The sequence below is a fragment of the Cavia porcellus genome, unplaced genomic scaffold, assembly GCF_034190915.1.
Source record: "Cavia porcellus strain 051 isolate PalLab524CR breed Dunkin Hartley unplaced genomic scaffold, mCavPor4.1 scaffold_10, whole genome shotgun sequence".
Classification (NCBI taxonomy): Eukaryota; Metazoa; Chordata; class Mammalia; order Rodentia; family Caviidae; genus Cavia; species Cavia porcellus.
This window is the reverse complement of record NW_026947493.1, coordinates 82,854,452-82,861,534: the sequence shown is the minus strand read 5'-3', so window position 1 is coordinate 82,861,534 and position 7,083 is coordinate 82,854,452.

Sequence of the window (7,083 nt, the reverse complement as noted above, 5' to 3'; positions counted from 1 at the left end):
GCCAGGAGACACCCCGGTCCCCATGTTGGCGAGCACGCGGGTTGGGCTCATAAAACAGATTTCCCGCCCCCTCCAAAAGAGCACCAACGAGTAGTGAGGCACTGTCATGACTGCAGCGTGACACCTCACGAGGGGCACCGACCTCTGGAGACCCTGCGTCAGTTATAAAGAAAGGGGGAGATGTTGGGCGCAGGCGCTCAACATACCATACCCCACCCGGGACTAAGGACCACGCCAGCTTCCGCAATGCGCTACATCCCTCTTTAAATTAGCCAACCCGTGTGCACTTCGTGCTCACTCCATACTCTGTGGCAACTCCTGATTGGCCACAGCTGGATATAGTAGCCAGAGCTTGCATCCCATTCCCGCCCTGCTTCCTCGTGGCAGCCTGTGATTGGTCACGGCCAAATATATAAACCAGAGCCCGCCTAAATAAACTAGCAGTTAACTGTCGTCCACAAAAGCGTCTCCTGTCTCCTGTTCATTGGAGCTGCGCCGGTCAGTGAGGACCCAGGCCACGACCTAAGGTCTCCTTCAGGCCATGAGATGCACACACGTGCTTACACACGCATGTGACCGGTGGTCACCACCAGGCTCTTGGGCCAGGGGGAGGACGGAAGGAGGTGACTGGGCTCACCCCACAGTGCCCCTCTCTGCATGACGGGGACCCTGCCTGGAGTCTCTGCTGTGCTTCTTATTTTTCCAGATGCGGGGACCTCACTGTGGCCCAGAGGAGTACGAGGAGGCGGGCTTGGGGTCCCCGGGGTGCCCAGGTGAATGCAGAGTCCCAGGGGATGGATTCCCTGATGGGTCCCAGGACGATCGGGGACAAGGGTGACTCAGGACACTGCATGGCGGCCTGGCTCTGTCTCCATGCCGGTGTTGTGGGGAAGACAGAAGCCGGGCCTGATTCCTCCCAGGGGCCCCCACCTCACGCTTTTACAGGCACCCCAAACACCGGGCTTTCACTCAAAGTGGGTGCACCGTAAAACACATTTGCCTGGCTTAGGATGGAAAGGCCTCGCTTCAGCCACGCAAGGGCCGTGAGTCAGGGAGCCAGGCCTCGCTTCAGCCACGCAAGGGCCGTGAGTCAGGGAGCCAGGCGTGGTGGTGCATGCTGTGAGCCCAGCTCTCAGGAGGCCGAGGCAGGAAGAGCTTTGCAAGTCTGAGGCCAGGGTGGGCCGCATAGTGAGTTCAAGACCAGCCTGAATGCATGGAGAGAGCATGTCAGAAAAAAGCCTTTTTAATTTTAGCCAATAATCCACTTTCATTACGGAAAACTACAAAAGAAGAAAAGAATGGCTCAGAAATCAGCCCCCTAAAGAGCCAATGTCGGCAGATGTTTGGTTTTGTTTTTGTTTGGATTTGAACTCAGGACCTTGCACTTGCCACTGAGCGATGTTCCCAGCCCCTGCAAGAGTCTCACAGAAAGTGACTCCTCTGCACTTGAGACTCTTGGAGGGGCTGCACCGAGGGCTCCCCTTCCCGACCCCGTGGGTCCTCCTTCTCCTCACCACCACTGTTCAGTTCCAAAGCGATGCCTGCATCACGCTCTTTACTAATTCAAAAGGCAAACTAGGAGCTGTGGTCATCCCAGCTCCTCGGAGGCTGAGGCAGGAGGATTCCACGTTCAAGGACAGACTGGGCAATATAGTGAGACCCTGTCTCCAAACAAAACAAACAAAAAGGCCCAGAGAAGTGCTGGGGTAGAGCACCCCTGAAGTCAAGCTCAGGCCCAGTCCATAGCCAGGTGGGCAGCTAGGTGGATAAGATTAGTGTTTTAGAATCTAGTGGGAGGGCAGCCTTGGTACCCTTAACTTTTTCACTGAAAACAATCAAACAACTATAAATATCTGTAAATAGAAGCTTTCACCATGCATTGTTACACTGGTAAAAAAAAAAATTCTTTATTTTTTTATTGGTACCAGGGATAGAACTCATGACCATCTGCTTGCAAGGCAGGCTGAGCTACATCCCCAGCCCAAGAAAAGAATTCTTAGAAATCAAAAATTAATAAAACGCAGGAAGCTGGGGAACCATGCAAACACTCTGCACCCCATCTCTACCTTCACACCCCAGAGTGGGGAACCTAGAAAGAGCCCCCGTAGGGTGCCCACAAATGTGACTGAGCAGCCCACTCAGAGCAGACAAAAAACACTTCTTACATTTAAAAAGGGTTTTTTTTGTTTTTTGTTTTTTTGAGACAGGGTCTCACTATGCAGCTCAGGCTGCCCCTGAGCTCACTACGTAGCCCAGGATGGCCTCAAACTCACAGAAATCCTCCTGCCTCGGCCTCCCGAGTACTAGGAGTACAGGCACATGCCACCACACCTGGCTTGAATTTTTAACCCTAAACCTGGTGAATGAGTAGTAACAGATTTCTTTCAAGGAATGTGTGGCTCAGAGCCCTGCAGTCACAGAACCTGTGTGAGTCTAAAAGGTGCAGGGCTAGGGCTAGGGGTTTAGCTCAGTGGCTTAAGCCTGACAAGCACCAACCAGGCCATGAGTTCGATTCCCAGCACGCGGTCAGAATCATCGCCGGGCTCACACTAGAGCCAGAGCAGGAGCGGGTGGGCGGCAGGGGGCGCCTGCGAGCTGTCCTCCAACCTTTGAGAGCCGAGGGTTGCACAGAGGAGCTACTTTTGCAGACATCAGCGCCATGGAAGGGGGTGCAAGCCACGTGGGAAGCCCTGGTTCCCAGCTGCTGGAATCAGACACGGCTTAACGTTCAGCGGGGCCATGGGACCCCAGCCTTGTCCCTTGCTCAGCTACAGAAGCCTTTCCTTCCTCGCCCTGTCTCAGCTATTTCTGTTACAGAGACGTGAGACTGACCAACAGGCGTGGCCTGGTCTAAAATTAGCACTTAAAGCCTAGCGTGGTGATGCACACCTGAAATTCTAGCCCTCAGGAGGCCGAGGCAGGAGGATGGCTGCAAGCTTCCAGCCCAGCCTGGGCTACATAGTGAGGCCTTGTCTCAAAAAATTAAAACAAATTTTTAAAAATCCTTCCAAGGTACACAGATAATGAAAGAATAAATCCCATGTGCAACAGCGGCAAAAAAAAAAAAAAAAAAAAAAAAAAAAAGCTACAAATAAACTTCATATGACATTTTCAAGATCCCCCCGAGGACCTTAAACGCCCCTAAAGCCCAAGTCTGTGGGCTTAGACCGTCGCCCATCTCGTGCAGGAGACCTCCACATCCTCATGATGTCAGCTCTTTGTGAGTTCTTTTGTGTATTATAACCGATCAAGCTGATACGAAAGTCACACGGAAAATAAACAGGGAGACAAGTCGGGGTGGACGCAGCGCCGCCTGCTGGTCCGAGCGGTGGGCAGGGGCAGGGTCAGCGCGGGCTGCGCGGGGCAATCTGACCACGAAGACAGGCAGGGAGCGAGCGCCAGGGGGCAGCGTCCAGGGAGGTTCCGGGAGAGCCGGACAGCCAGCCCGCAGCTGGGACCCCGCCAGCGGAGGTGCAGGAGGGGCCAGCTGCTCCCGGCCCCCAGCCCGGTGCCAGCTGTTTGGAAACTGTTGCAATAGACTGACACTTTGTTCGCTCCCCCACAGGCCGCAGCGCCATTGCTTTGATCTGTGTGTTGCTTCTTCCTGTCTTTTGTCCCTGACTGAACTCTGAGCCACAGTTTCACCATTCTTGATTCACTGTTGCTACTGTCTGGTTTTGTTTCCTGTTCTTTGAGATAGGGTCTCACTCTTTAGTCCAAGCTGGCCCCAATCACAGCAATCCTCCTGCTTCAGCTTCCCCGGTGCTGGGGTGACAGGTATGAGCCCCCACGCCCGGCTCAACTCCTCTTTGTTGATTCCTCAGAGGTCTCCCGAACTCTGCCCGAGACGGTCTCATCCCCTGGGCCACGGCCTTGTACGGTCACTGACCTGCTGGTCTGAAGTCCCAGGGCCACTGCTCCGGGCTCGCCCACCTGTGGACATCTACCCTGAGCACCTCTGGCTACGTCCCTGAGGCCTGAGGTGGGCAGGGCCAGGTGTGAGACCGGGGCTCTTCCATTCCCCCGCCTGGGCCTGGGCCGGAGAAGCTTAGCGACTGCTTAGCTGGTTAGCCGGATGGAAAACCTGGCCACACCTTCCGAGTTAGAGCCCAAAGCTGCCACTTGCTGTCTGATTTGGGGCCGTTGCCCACCCCTCCTGGACCTTGAGGACTCCTGTGGACCATGGGGAGTGATAGGTCTGAGAAGGGGAGAAAGACGAAGGACTGGCCGGCGGTGGCTGAAAAGATAAGAAGTATAAAATATAAGTAACCTTTATTTGGGGAATGCGGGGAGAGACACCCCCGGGCCCCCGGGGCGCAGCATCTCCAACCCCGGGCCAGCGATCTGTCTCTCTGGAACACGTGGAGTGAGGCACATAAGTAGCCTCGGCCTGGGGTGGAAACTAGGGGTATTAGGGATGCACAGGTAGCCCATTGGTCTTAGTTTGGCGCCAGAGGTAGGTTTGTAAGTGTGGGGGTATAGGGTTACAGGCAAATCTCTAGGGGCGGGGGAGGCAGGAGCTCCCTAATTCCGGCTGAGGCTTTTTCTGGCTATAGCGTCCGGTCTGGGCCAGCAACCCTTTCAGGGAGGAGGACACGACCTGTGTTAGGGGCTGTGTGAACATGAGAGGGCACAGACCGGGCACTTGGGCGGGCGAGAGGCGCCTGGCACAGGAGGGGCCGAGGTGCTGCTTAGACTGCTCCACGCCTCACCCTGTAAATGCCCTGGAAAAGACAAAATTACGCCGGGTGTGGTGTGGCACGTGCCTTTGGTCCCCACCCTCAGGAGGCTGAAGCAGGAGGATTGCTGTTGAGTTCAAGGCAAGCATAGCAAGCCCCTGTTTCCCAAAAGGACAAAGATCCACAATGCTGATGACTGAATGACCTTAGTTAGGGCCCAGGAATCGTGCCCAGGCTGTGCGCAGCCTCTACCCAGCTGCAGAGAGCCCCGTGTCCTTGGGGAGGCAGAGACGCCGAGCCCTGACCCTGGGGACAGCTGAGCTGGACCCCAAGAGCGAACCTGGGTCCCCCAGGCGGTGGCCATACCAGCGTCCAGGAGCCACTGAGCCCGGGATGGGAGTCCTGGGCCATGGCCTCTCTCTGCTTTGACAGCATAAATGCCACATGGATTGGGGTTTCAGCGCATCCGATGGCTGACCATGGCCATTGCCTGCCACCACTGTATCATTCACTACATCTGTTTAAACAGATGGTGCCCCGTTGTCCACCCATTATGTCTACGCACACCCATGTCTGCGGCAGTGCAGCTCACACTGCTCACTCTGGAAGCAGCTGCTGCGGGTCAGCAGAAGAATGGATAGAGAAACGTATTTATGCTCTGTGGACTACTACGCTGCCATAAAGAAGGATGGATGGAGTCATGTGGAGAAAAAGGGCTGCATCCTGAGACCCTCGTGTTAGGTGAAATGAATCAGACACAGAGCTTCAGCCGCGCTTGGCTTCCCCGGAAGAGAAACCCAAGGTGTAAGAGCAGAATCAAAGACAAATGACAGGTGACAGACATGGGGGATGGGAAAGGGGCCGGGCAGGGGCGTGGGGGAGGGGAGTACAGAAGCCCACACAGTGTGAGTGTGCGCCCCCTCCCGCAGCAAGGGCGTCTGTGTATGGCAGACATGTGCTGAGAAAAACCTAAAATCAATGAAAACTAATACAATTTTAACAAAAGCTCTGCGCTGGTATTTCCGGAGCCATCTCTGAGGCTCCCGGGTGCCCACTCTTCGGTTTAAGTTCACCAAGCTGGGGCCCGTCCACCAGGGCTCCTCAAGAGCTGGCCCCCTGTGACCTCCCAGATGTCCTGGTGTGATTTCAGGGCTCACACGGCTTCGGGCCCCCGTGTTCGACTGCCATGTCCGCTTCCTGGTGTCCCTCGTCACCCCGAACCCCCAGTACACCCTGCGCTGTCCCCCCTCTGCCGAAGCCCTGGGTGAGCCAGGTGTGGTGGCGCCTGTGGTGTCAGCTACTCAGGAGGCTGAGGCAGGAGGGTTGCATGTTTAAAGTCAGCAGAACGATCTCAAAATGAAGTCCAAGGCCTGGGGAGGCGGCACAGCACCCCATCACCCCCAGCCCTGGTGGGCGAGGTTGGTGGCCCTGCTCCCCTTCCCTGGTCGCCTGCCTGGAGCCTGGAAGATGCAGTGAGCCGCCTGGGTGGGCCTCTCCCGAGTGACAGCCCGGCTGCCTCTGCCGTCACTGTGGCTGGACTCGTCGTCCTGGTGGGACGGTGCCCGATCCTGGCCACCCGCACCCTGAGGCTCCATCTGGGTCGCAGCCATTCTGCTTTCCCTTCTCCCTCCACTCTCTGGACCCAGACGGAGCCCCGTACGGTCCTGCCTGGACGCTGTGCCCTGTCCTTCCTCCAGGCAGCTCCTCCTCGAGTCCTGTGGTTCCAGCTCCTGGGTCAGGCTGGCCTTTAACTCACCACGTGGCCCAGGCTGGTCTGCGATCCACCTGCCTCAGCCTCCCGAGCGCTGGGGTGACGGGTGTGCCGCACTGACCTGCTGTGCACCCGGAGAAAGGAAGGGGCTTTGTGAGGAAGCATCTGGTCCGTCCACCTCAGCTCCACACTCAGGCTGCCCGGGCAGCACGGTGAGCGGTCAGGACACGGCGGGGCTCCAGCCTGAGGTCACACACAGAGCTGGAGTCCAGGCGTGGAGGGCGGTTTGCACCAGGAGGCAGGGTGCTGCCTGCCGCAGGATCCGTGTGTGCAAACCGCTGAACTTCCTAAACCAGCAGGCGCTTCACTCTGCACGGTGATGCCCGATCCTCAGTCACTTTCTCTGCCAAAGTCAGTATCGCAGCCAGAGCGCTGGCTGAGCTCAGGAGCCCCTGGCCTGCCGCCCTCCTGAGTGAGAGAGAAGCCGTTCTTCATGACTTCTGACTCACGGGAGGAAAGTACAAGAGGCCAGATGTGGGGCGCATGCCTGTCACCAAAATCAGGAGGCTGAGACAGGAGGATCTCCTAGAGTTTGAGGCTGGTCTGGGCTACAGAGTTTGTTCAAGGTCAGCCTGAACCAAGTAGCAAGACCCTGTCTCAAAAACTAAGACCAGTGGGCCGGCGTACAGCTCA